Genomic DNA, 13,592 nt, shown 5'->3' on the forward strand with positions numbered 1-13,592 from the left:
AAGTTACCTAGCAAGTTATCCAAATTATCTGAATTAGTTAGAACAATTATTTAGCAATAATAACATGTAGGTGATAAGAAATCATGCATAAGAAAATTAAAAGAACATTAATATTGTATACAAAAATAAGAGTAACAGTGATTAGAATGTAAAATAAACACGATTATTAATTAATTGAATATCTACATCATCACAAGAAATCGTTAGTATATTCCAGACAATAAAAACAATAGAATTATTTAGGAGTCCTCAAATATCATACCTATGTGGTTTAGGTCGAAAAGAATAACGACCTTCGGGTGGAGCAATCGTGGAACCAAAAGCACGGTATCATTAGGAACTCGAAAAAGGATTGATGTATTGAGTGTATGTGGGTATTTGAAGGTTCCAAATATGATTCATAAGTACTCGAAATTTTAAGTACTCGAGAAACAATAAAAATGAAAAGTCGTACTAGATTCTGGAAATCCCAGGTATTTATAGAAAACAGGAAACTGCGCTTCACGCACCCCCTACAACGGGCGCAGGCTGACAAGTGAGGCATAGATCCACGTGTCAGACACATATTGGTGCGCCTGAAGTGGCAAGCCCAATGGGAATTGCACACTTGGTACGCGTATTTTAAAAAAGATAGAAAAGAAATTATGTGTTACACAGAGAAGTGCGCTAGGCGCATGACTTTGTGTGTCGCCAATCCACTTGTCAGGTTCATATTGGCGCACCTGACACAGCTCGGCCAATACGTTGGGAGCACGTGGCGAACTAGGCACATCTTCTGCGTCTAGCTCATTTGCCAGCCTTTTCTCCTTAAACACAGTTTAGAAGATATTTTTTATCCCTTCAAATTCGAAGATTGAGCTTTGCGGAATAAAAATCTGGTTTGCATTTATTAGAATTGGGCTTTTGTAATATTTTAAATGGACTCAAAATATTTTATGGGTTTAAAATACAAATAATTATCATGAATAATTAATTAGCTTTAAAATAAGATTTCAAAACACAATTTAAATTGATTTTGGGTTAGCTCTTCAGATTGCTCTTCCATTGGGTTACTCCAACTAATCTTGTGGTATGTTTCATTACCGGACCCTTATATAGGGAGACACAAGTAGATGTATACACCGGTCCATAAGAAGGTTATACATATGCATTCAAAACGGGCTATGAGCCAATGCAATGTCAGTTTATTGGGCACTCTGATCGATCTCCCTCATAAGAAGCAAGTTTTGGTCAAGAGTCAATTGTCGTCCTTCTAAGACTTTCGTACGTACTCTCGCCATTACAAATTGAATCACAAACAATACATTCTCACTCAGACAAAATAGGATATGTTTCGAGATCAACCATGTTTGGTTCATCATTCGCTTAAGAGCCTCAAAGTTATATGGTCTTTTAGTCATAACTTTCCCCCAATATTGCAAGGTCGAGTCCATCTACCTTTTCACCATATAATTCTTCCGCATAGCCAATGATTTCATCCTCATGTTCAGTAATCCTTAAATTCGAGCCCTTAATTTATTGATGAAAATCATCGACTCGAGCAAGGAGACTTCGAGACGACAACCCAGACTATCACTGAGACACTAGCATAGTGTAGGGAGAGAATTTTTTCATAATTTGATTTGAGTTGTTCAAGAATGATCGTTTGGTGATTGTACAATATGAAACTTGGTTAATAAAATATTAAATTTGCATCAAAAAGTGAATTAAGAATAACTCGTTCCAAGTGGAAGGTCGATAATAGCTTGGAGTTGTATTCTTGTATTGGGATGTTATTTACAGTTTAGATAATACGAATGTAATGTGATAAAATTTCATTATCATAATTACAATCTTAAATTTAAGGCTCGATTTCTAGGATTAGAACAAGGCCTCCAATATACTTATGCCGGTGATAGGCTGTCGTAGACCACTCCAAAAATAATTCTGGCAAAACCTTCTAATAATGTAGTAGGGTAGGTAGGGTCGAATCCATAGAGAGATGGTCGTTTTAATCTAGCATCTCAGATGTGGATAAACTAAACAAGATTCGAAATATTATAATTAAGGTTCAAAACTATGAAAATCAAATTAAAAGGATATATGTCAATGGTTCACCGTGTTTATAAATATGATCTATCAAAATATAATCAATAGTTCAATTATTCAGATATCTAGAGCACATATTAATCATACAGTCGGTTCTTAACACTCTCAAATCAACATATGTGGTATGGTAGCTAGCATAATCAGATTTGCTAATTGCAAGTAAACCTCTAAAAAGTACTATCTCTCAATCTATGACTCAATATTAGCAATATTTAATCAGACAATTGATCAGATTGCAAGATTTTTAAGAAAAACTCTAATCAATTAGAGATATCAATAACTAATAATCAATTAATATCAAACAAGAATATAATCATAGCATATAAAAATGGATTCCCAAATCCTAGAAATAAAATCTACTCTATCATGAAATAAATAATGAAATCTAAATCTACAAAGGACGGAATAATCAAAGAAAACATTGAAAGAAACTAATATAACTCATAAATTAATGAAGAACATAAAAAAGGGTTTGGAACAAAAAGTAGGGAGAAAAAGAAGAACAGAAAACTAAAGCTAAGAATAATGTAATGAAGGAGAAAAAGAAAGAGAGAGTTATTCCTTATCTAAATAGTATTAAAAAACCTAATATGACTAGGAAAGTAATTTACAAAAATAAGTAAAGTCTAAACATCATTAAGGACGGAAGTCTCCTCGGGTGTGCCACCTATCGTTGGAAATCTCTTCAGGTCTATTTTACATATCTACTGAAATTACTCGATTCTAAGAAGCACATCAAAAGTTATGATCAAAAGAGTATACGTGGCTCTTTTTCACATTTTTTTTAATGATTTTTAACTTTGTTTTCACTCAAACTCATACCATGACTGAAACTCATCAAAAACAAGATAACATACCGAATAGGAGTAGAATAACATAACTTAAGAATATGATGCAGTACCGAACCTAAATAAAAATCTAAATGCTCTAAAATGCAACCTAAATGCACCTAAAATCTATATATAAATAGGACATATCAAACTCCCCCAAGCTAAACCATTGCTTGTCCCAAAGCATAAGACAATAGACATGGGAAAAGTAAGACAACCTACAATATAAGACTACAATAAGGTTATATACTCAACTGAAAACACAAGAGATATAATCACTCTACAAATCAAGCATCAAAACAATCTTGAACAAAGCCGCATAGCATGTCATGTCTCACAATCAATTCGCTAATCATACTATAAATCATCTATCCCAAGCTAGATTTATTCAAATCTAACAGTCCTCACTATAGTCATGTGTGCTCAAATCTCTCATGTGTTTAAACGTTAAATGATTACACTCAACCTAAAATAAGTCGACTCGGATGATGCATATACTCTTTAACTTTGAATTTTTGACCCACTTAATACTCAACAATACAATACACGATGATCAAGAGGACTTTTAAGGGTTGTAATGGGGCTGAGGTTAAGGGTATGGAAAATAATTTAAGAACTGTGGTGGAAAAACCAAAAATGGGAAGCATCATATAATTGAAACATGACCAAGAAAGGTCACAACAACTCCACACAACAACAAACAATCTCCAAATATATAATCAACGCTTTTTCTCAAACAATTCAAAATAGACCCTTTTTCCATTCACTCTATTCACAACTCTTTTTTCGCTCTTTTTCATTTCATTTTTCACTTTTTTGTGTTTTTTTTATACAAAATTTCATTTCAATTTTCAAGATCACTAAACATATTTTTCCATCCATCGAAACCACAAATAAAGCACTTTAATTCAATACAAACCCGAACAACTAATACTCACTCCCCCAAGCTAGGTTTAGGACAAGAATCAAATGAGGGCAAGGGCTTGTAATGTAGGTATTCATCAAACATAGTCAAAATGGCTCAACGGGGATAGAGAAAAGATAATATGGAAACAAGAATAATTATGGAGCTAAGATCATGAAATGAAACGCCTCGATAATATCAAAATGTATGCACTATCAAATATCAAGGAGTACCAAGTGAAAGTCAAAGATCAATGGGACAACTGAGGAACTAATCACACATGGAGCACATAACTGACATAGATACATCAGTTATAGGCACAAAAATTCACTTGGGTTAAGTGTGCATAGTAAAGTTAAATCGAGCTAGATAGAGATAAACTAATCTTACCAAAAACAATTAATTGCAAAACAATCGTGCTATGAAAAATCATGGACAAAATGAATGATGCTTATGAACCATAGTAAATATCAACAAAGTTCTCAAAGAGTGCTAGCAATAGTCTCATAGATGCAACTAAAATGAGATGAAGTCTAAATTAGATGATATGACCATGTAATCCATGTACACTAAAAAAATTAAGATTTTGCATAGTATAGGCTTTGATCTCGTGACATCAAGTTCATAAACTAAAGTCTTAACCACTAGATCAAGTAGTATTTCGTGTTATCATTTTAAAGTACAATATTAATAAATGAAAATTTTTCTTACCCATGACATAGCTCACGCCTAATAACTAGTTTTGTCTCAAAAGAGGCATGGATTTCTTTGCATTAAATCGACATACTTATCTACTTCTCATTAGTCATCGAGACTTAATATTTCCTCCTTATAGATATATAAGGAAAAATTGATAATACGAGTCAGAACTTTGGATGACAATTTTTAAAAGGTCTGAACTATTATTTAACTTGTGTAGGTCTTAACTTTTGAGTGGGTTTCAATGTCTTGAAATTGAAGAGTTTTATTTAACCTACTTCCTATTTTTGGTGGACTCATACTTTACAAGTTATGACCTATTAAGCTGTTTTTATGTCACTGAAGCCCGCTAAAAATTAATACATCCTAAATTAGGGATAGATAGGTTAATCAATACTTCAAACTTTTTCAAAATCATCACAGAAAGTTCAGACCCTATTATCAATTTTTTTTGATATATAAACATCATATATAAGAAACCCAACATATTTACATATATCATTCATGCCTGCAAAAATGTATACAAACCTAAAGTATTCATGCATGCAAAATATATATCGTCGAACCAAGAACATTTGGGTTCAATGGTATGTCTTCATATCCCGCACATTAGAGATCATGGTTTAAATCTTGGTGCAAGCATAAATTTCAATATTGTTGGGGGTTTTGGAGTTTGTCAGAATCTCTGGGTGAGAGACCCTGTGCGAGGACAACACAAAGAAAAATCATCTTATAGGTTGCCGAAAGGGGCCAAAAAAATATCATGTTTAGTTGGTAGTTTGTGATCTTATGGATAGGGTTGTTTTGGTTTTTAATCCACTTGTCTTAATTACGGTATTTCCTTCGCTCGTTTTCATTTTTGAAAAAAACAATGTAATTACAAAGTTCCTAGATTAAATCCAGATAATTACAATGTTTTGAAAGAAACCATGTAATTTAATTTAAAGTATTCATTTTATGTGAAGGTGGAGGGAGCAGCACTAGAAGATGGAAGAAAGCCCAGTATTTATGATACTTTTGCTCATCACTCTAGTAAGTCTTTCAAGTTTCAACGGTCTATAAAAGCATATAGTCATTAAGTTATTCATGTGTATTTAGATTACTTCGGACTTCGAGTTCGTCACCATAAGTTCCTTTTTAGGTAGAGGATTTTTTTTTAGAAGGAGAAAGGGAAAGCTAGAAGTGCGGTAAATGATTGCTAAAGTATGACCTGGAGCGATATTATTCCTATGTACTTTGAAGACACGACACCAATCAAACGAATCCGCCGTAGAAGGAATATCATTAATCCTATGTTGCACCAAAATGTTCCGCATTGTAGGAGATTGCAAAAGACGAACCAGATTAGCAAAATCCGTCTGCGGTGAAAGCGAGAAGACGTTGCGCATGACTGGTTGAAGAAGTCATGCCTAGAAACTCAGCAACCCAAGCGGACACACCTTGTTGAGAACTTTTTAGCCATGATCAGTCAACCCTAAAGAGGACCTCCAATAGGACCCGATTATAATGACCAAGGGTGGCGAAAAGGAAACCGGGAGCTGGGTCACCCACAACTTGGCCCCAGGGTCCGGAGGAAGCACCTGGGTAAAAACTAAATGTTTTTGTTGCCCAACCTCAAATTGTTGCTTGAGGACGTCCACTGTGGCTCTAATGCGTCTGAAAATTTGGTTATTCCTGGTTATCCATGTTGCTCATAGGATACCAATGAAATCAACAAGAGATTACCCTGGTGCACTCATCTTCCTTGAACTTGTAAACATAATGCATAAGTTAGGAACCAAATTGTGTAATCGAGGATGAGAAAGATTAGTCAGAGCCCAGGCTTCTAAAGCAAGTGGGCATTCCCGGAAGAGATGTTGACGAGATTCAGTGTCAGCCAAACATCTAGGGCAAGACTCAGATGCTCCGTGTTCCCGACGAAAAAAAAATTCCGATGTTTCGAGACCATTCTAGCAAAGCTTCCATAGGAAAAGTTTTCATTTTGGCATGATGTTCAAACTCCAAAAAATGAAAAAGAAATGCAAATGCATTGGAGTTGTCATGCTACATATATCAGTTTGAGGTTGTTGAATAATAAGAGCGTAAGCAGATTTAGTTGAATATTGACTTGACTTGGTATAAGGCCAGTATAATTCATCTATGTAGTGGAGTTGGTAGGGAGCTCCATACCTAGAATTTGACGTGCACTGGATGGAACGAAAAGACTGCGAATTTGTCGATTGTCCCATCCGTTACCATTGGGAGATATTAGATCAGCCACTTTTAAATCGCGCAGCCACTCAAAGAGACACTTCATGTTTCATTATTGGAGTGCGGTCATGAACCCATTTATCTTGAGCTGCTAGGATACTATGGCTATTTCTAACCTTCCACGCACAATGTTGTTTTAAGATCTATGCCTCTTTTAGAATGCCCCGGGCACCCCAAGATAAAGATGTCGGCCTTGCATGAAGACGAGTAGTATGATAAGTGCGAGAAAGAAGAAGTTGAGGATGGTGATGCATGCGCCAGGATTTTTGCATCAATGAAGCTTCATTAAAAGTGTCAATGCTACGAAGACCGGGGCCACCAAAACCCTAGGATGGTGGAGTAATGCACGTTTTTTCCAATGAATGCCATGAATAGACGAACCTGACTAGAAAAATCGTGCCAGTAACCCATCAATCTTGTGTGCAATAGTTTGAGGAACTTTCAACACACCTAGCTGATGCAAAATAGTGGGGACGAGGATGGAGTTAATAATAATCATTTTGGTCGATTGGGATAAAGTACGATGTCTCCACTGTGATATTTTCCCCGATATATCAAGTAATGGAGTAAAATGCCGAGCTTTAGACCCTGGATATCCACTGGAGTGCCCAAATATGTACTGAGTGATGGTTGAGATTCCATGCTAAGAATAGACTTGTATTCATGTTGTTGTTCTGGGGAATATTCAGACTAAATTTGATAAAAGATTTATTTACATTCAACATCTGTCCCGAGATAGTGCAAAATCTTTCTATCATTGTTTTGAGATTAGCGCATGCCCCTTGGAGGCTTTAAAAAAGAAAAGAGAGTCATCGGCAAAGACTAGGTGGGAGACTTCCTGACCTTGTCGGCGAATATGAATACCCTTGAACTGATGAATATCCACAACCAAAGAGGTCATTCTCGAGAAGATGTCCATCAAAATAGAAATAAATAGGGAGACAACGGGTCGCCCTATCGCGATTCGCACTGAGGAACAAAAGGTATGTTAATGTTTCCATTAACCAAAATTCGATAGGAGACAGTGGAGATACATTGTTGAATGAGCTTAATCTAGTGCTCCGGAAACCCATAGGTAGTGAGAAATTTGAAAATAAACAGCCAGCTCACTCGTTCATAAGCCTTTTTCATGTCTAACTTAAGAGTTTCTAGATGACAAGTGCTTGTCCTTTGCTTATTGATAGTGTGCCACAATTCACGAGACATGAGTATATTATCACCCATTTGACGACCCGGCACAAAAGCATTTTGAAAATTGTCAATGACATATCAGAGTAAAGGCTTCATCCGGTTGACCAGACATTTGGAAGCACACTTATAAAAGACATTGTAAAGACTAATAGGTCGAAAGTGGTTAACCTCTTCTAGCTAATAATTTTTTTGAATAATAACCATGAGCGAACAAACGACGTGTTTGGATTCTTCTCAAAAAATATTTTTCGACTAATTTCACGTCTTAGGAGAAAAATAGGATCTACATTCATCTCAGTGGCAGTCTTTTCAGCACTATCAAGGACATCACTAAAACTATTTTCTCTATGTCACACAAAAATAAGTCAACCCCTTTACCTTTTCAATAGCAACATCAATTATCATATTCTTTGATTGTAGATGCTTAATTACTAACCAAATTAACAACACATAATATTTCAAACCAAATTACAATAGCCACTATAAACTCAAAATCACCAAGTTCGTTATTGGCCAAGGATTTAGTTCACTTTTTATTTTAAAATCACCATCATCAATTTTTGATACTTGTAACAATACTTCTCGAACTGCTGACATTTGAAACCCTATAGCTTTAACACTTTCAACACGACTCTCCCAACGCGTGGATGACAAAGACTTAAGAGTTAATCCTTTTACATTATCTTTCAGAATTTGCCACCTTTTGTAGAACATGCAAATATTGTATAAGTACGATGTATGATGCCAAAAAAATTTGTAGCTTTACTAGAAGTATTTGCCATATCACACAATGCTAAATTAAGACTATGACAACCACAAGAAGTATAAAAAGCTCTAGGGTTTACATCTAAAAGTCTTTTTTGCACTCCTTGATGCTTTCCTTTCATATTTGATCCATTATCATAGCCTTGTTCTCGCACGTTATCTATATCAAGATCTAGATCCTTTAACTCTTGTTGCAAAACATCAAAAATCCTATGACCACTTGCATGTATCATTCACATTCAAAAATCCTAAAAATGTCTCCTCACACTAATAGGCTTTGAAGAGACGTCGACGTATCTTAAAATAATAGACATTTGTTCCTGGTGAGCATCAGGTTTGGAATCAAGAATGACAGAAAAATTGTTTGCTTGTTTTATTTTCTTAATAATGTCACATTTAATCGCGGAACCAAGCAAATGTATCAACTCATTGTGTATATCATGGCCAAGATGACGAATATGAATTTCATCATTAGTAATACGCCGAACATGCTCTTGAATGATCGAATCAAACTCAGACAACATTTCAATCAAACCCAGAAAATTTCCATTACTACTTTGATATAATCGCTCATTAGAACCACAAAATGATAAATTATATTTTGTAAGAAATTTAACAATCGAAATAATTCTTAGTAATACTTTTTTCCAATGCTCTTTTTCTTTTTGTATTTGGTTTTGAGCCACTTTGTCAATAGTTTCATCATTCTTGAATCTAAGACGCAATTCATGCCAAGTTGCCATATTTTTAAAATGTTCCATACTTGTCTCATGCTTCTTAAGTCTTGTACTAATATGTGACCAATTACTATACCCTTCATTGACTAATTGACCTTTTCCTACCCCTTTTTTAAATATTTTACAACAACAAAAAAAAAACTCTATCAAGTTCTTTTGAGTAAGTAAGCCATTCTCTACCACAATTCTGTCCATTTGGTAAGACTCTAGTGTATAAAGTAGCACAAAATCGCTTAGAAAATTTATTTTTGGGACCTTTCTCAATAGATGAGTCTCTTTTAGGGCCCTTTGTTGCTAACACATCTATCATTTTAGAATCAGGACCATCCCATGTTTGTGGATCAAATATATTAACCATGTATGTTTGCCCATCATTGTCATATTCAACATTCATATCATTACCTTCATCCAAATTATTAACTTGAGGACCATTATTTTCATTTACACCATTACTATCATCAATAAGATCATTATTTTCATGTAAACCATTGTTATCATGAATAGGATCATCATTTTCATAAACATCATTACCAACACCACTAAGATCATCATTTTCATTAACATTATTACCAACACCATTAGGATCACCATTGTCATTAACATTATCGACACCACTAGGATCATCACTTTCATTAACATTTTTACCAACACCATTAGGATCATGATTCTCATTAATTTTATTACCAACATTATTAGGATTAGAGACTTGGGGTTATTTTACAATGTACTTATCAAGAGTTCTTTTTAACGATAAATTTAACCATTCAACTCTCATTTTTTTTTTTATGTTTTTCATGGCCCGAATCAAATTTTCTAAATCGAGGAGGCATAATTGAAATAAAATTTAACACAATCACTAAACAACACAATAACTATTAATTGCAAAGAAACAAAGCACCTCAATTTTTCAGTTTAAGTGTTTTCAATATTCAAAATCAGTCCTCCAACACCAAAAGGTCCAAGATCTGCATAAATCAAATAAGCCTGTAAACTAAAACTAAACAAAATTAGTAAATGAAAACTAAACAATATAAATCAGTAAATTAAAACTATGCAATAAAAATCAGTAAATTAAGACTAAATAATATAAATCAGTAAATTAAAACTAAATAATATAAATCAGTAAATTAAAAGTAAACAGTAAAAATCAGTAAATTAAAACTAAACAATAAAAAATCAGTAAATTAAAACAAAACAATATAAATAAGTAAATTAAACTAACCAACAAAAATCAGTATATTAAACTAACCAACACCAATTTGCCAATTTAATTGAGATAATTTGGTATTTACAAATTTTATCATGAAAATATAAAAAATCAAAATTAAACTAAGAAAGTTTTTTACCTGAGTATCTGAATTTCATATGTAAATTGAGAGAAGATGAAAGCTGTAAACGTATAGACATCGATTTTTTTCCCGTTGAAGAAGATGATTCGGGTGATGCGATTTTTGATTTCCCGTAACTTCGTAGATGGCGTGTAAGAAGTTAAGAACAGACAACAAAGAGAGAAAGAGATGATTTTTGGGGTTAAATTTCTAGTAATTAGAGAGAAAGTAGATAAGAAGAACTAAGAGCCATAAGTTAATAATGGAATATGTTAGAGACTCCGAGAAAATCGAGGAGAGAAACAGAGAGTCAGAGAGAGGGTGAGGAGAGAGAGGACGAAGAGAAAGAAATATCTTGATGAGTTATTGTGTTGCTGAGTTGTTAGTTGCTATGCGTGCTATTGCTTCATACTTTTGCTCAGCGATGGGCCTTGCCTCTTGGGCTTCTTCTTTAATATTTTTTAAAACTTGAGGCCCCTCAAAAAGGGAGGCCCTGTTCTGAGTCCCGTTTTGGACATGTGAATAGGTGAACAAGTAAGAGGAGGGAGAATGAGATTATGTTTGAAGAGAAAATATAATTAACATTATTATGTTATTTTACAAAAGATATTTTAACTACAATAATACAAACTTTTTTCCGTTCTCTCGCAATAATATACAATTTTGATTATTTTTTAATAATACAAACTTTACATCGAAGTTCCTCCAGTAGGTCAAGTTGACTTGTAACGTGTAAAAAAACTCAAAAAAAATTTTAAAATGATCTTTCCTCTTTATCCCTCCTCCTACAACAAGTTAACAGCTGGCATTGTCCTACTGGAGGAATTTTAATCAAAAGTTTGTATTATTCCTGTTAAAAAATCCTTTTACAAAATAGTTTTAAAATGATATAAATTTCTTGAAATAGTGATATATATATTTGAGTTTGAAAATGATACTCAAAAAACATAAAAATGATACCAGATTGCTGAAAAATGACATATAAATGAGCACAAATGACATAAATGAGTAATAATAATAAGCAATTATAAAGAGTTTACAAATATTAGATAACCCTAATAGCCTTTTTTCTCAAATAACCCACATTGTTACCCATATGGTGGATAACCCTAAATTTTTAATTTGTCATTGAACATGATAGAATTACACTTGTTTTGACTTCGGATGGTTTTGGCACCATTTAAGAAAGTGGTTGTTGGCTATTCAAAAGGATGTTCATTAGTTTTGATGCACAATTGAACGATTTTATTTTTGGCAGCAGACCACTAATAAGGCGACAAACCACCTTCTTCAAATTTAATGTAATCAACCACCTTCTTAAATGGCGGCAAACCCACACAAAGTCTAACCAAGTTAACGCCGTTTGTAATTCCGTCATGTTTATTGATAAATTACTGATTGAGACGAAATCCTAGACTTGACAGACTTCTAATGACTTTAGAATTTTAGACTTGATAGACTATGGATGTAGATAATTCTAAATTTGATAGACTATGAATGTAGTCCTAATTGACATGAAATCCTAGACTTGACAGACTTCTAATGACTTTAGAATTTTACACTTGATAGACTTCCAATGACGTTAGTATTCTAGATTTGACTTACTTTGAAGGATGCTAGACTCCTAATATGCATGAAACTTTAGTAGACCTAGACTCCTAAAGTGACTGAAACTCTAGTGGACCTAGACTCCTAAAATGGATGGAATTCTAATGGATTTAGACTCCTAATATTGACATAGTTCTAATGGTGTTAGACTCCTATTATGCATGGACTTTATATGGCTTATAGACTTCTAAGATAGCAAGAATTCTAATGACCCTAGACTTCTTAGATGGGTGAACCTAGACGGGGTTAAGAATTCTAAATGAAGTGTAACTAGATGAACCTAGACATATGGGTCAGACGGACTTCTAGTGCACTTAGAATTCCTAAGTGGATGAGACTTTTACAACAAGATGGACACTAAAAGGAATCCTAAGTGATGTGCACATAAGGGATGGATAATATACATAGAAAGATAGGATAGAAAAAAAGGATGAATTTTCGAAAAAAGATATGTATAGGAAAAAAAAGATGGAGATATTTTTTTGAAAAAAAGATAGAGATGGAATTTTTGAAATAGACAGGAGATTAAAGTTCGGATGTACTTTCGAAAATAATAGGAGAATGATTTTTGAAAAAGATGAGATATGTAGTTTGGTAAAGGATGAGGATAGAATTTTCGAAATAGATAGGAGATTAGAGATAAAAAAAAATTTAGATGGATTTCTTTTAATAACAAAAAGAGAAAAATGATGGAGATTTTTTTTGGAATATAAAGATTGGGATTATTGGGACAAAGAATGGGGAATTGGGGACGATTGGAAGTTGGCAACAATTAAATCAGATTAATGCACACTACAAGCATATAGCAAATGTAAGACAAAAGAATGGATAGTTGTTGCCCGCGAAGCAGAGTGTTGCGCGCGACACAAGTGAACAACGCGGACAACATGAACGGGTGCGGGACGTAGAAATCAAAGCGCGCAGTACTAAATGCGTGCGACGCGTTGGAATGCGATTCATGCAATTATCTGCGCGGGACGCGGAAAGGCGCGCGACGCACAAATTTGGAAAAACTCGTTTTCTTCACTTTTTACTTGCGTAAATTCGTTCGATTGTTTTGACTTGAAGCATCACACAATACGAAATAATTATAGGCACACACATACAAAGACGCACAAATAGTATAATATGCAAAGTTCCAACCCAAACTCAAGTTCTATGTCTAACTATTGGTCAGGTTTAAGTTAAGGCT

General features: G+C 34.0%; 1 protein-coding gene across 3 annotated transcripts in view; it reads left to right on the top strand.

Annotated features, from left to right (window-relative positions):
- Positions 1–5,464: 5,464 nt before the first annotated feature.
- LOC104898951 (cyanidin 3-O-glucoside 5-O-glucosyltransferase (acyl-glucose)-like) overlaps positions 5,465–13,592 on the top strand; it is a 50,240-nt gene continuing 42,112 nt past the window's right edge. For 2 of the 3 annotated variants that reach the window (XM_057390904.1, XM_057390906.1), the window contains exon 1: positions 5,465–5,553. The gene's annotated coding sequence lies outside the window, so the exon portion shown is untranslated. The remainder of the gene's footprint in view (positions 5,554–13,592) is intronic. The other variant, XR_008967131.1, reaches the window with a different exon arrangement.

This window comes from Beta vulgaris, chromosome 7, assembly GCF_026745355.1.
Source record: "Beta vulgaris subsp. vulgaris cultivar EL10 chromosome 7, EL10.2, whole genome shotgun sequence".
Lineage (NCBI taxonomy): Eukaryota > Viridiplantae > Streptophyta > Magnoliopsida > Caryophyllales > Amaranthaceae > Beta > Beta vulgaris.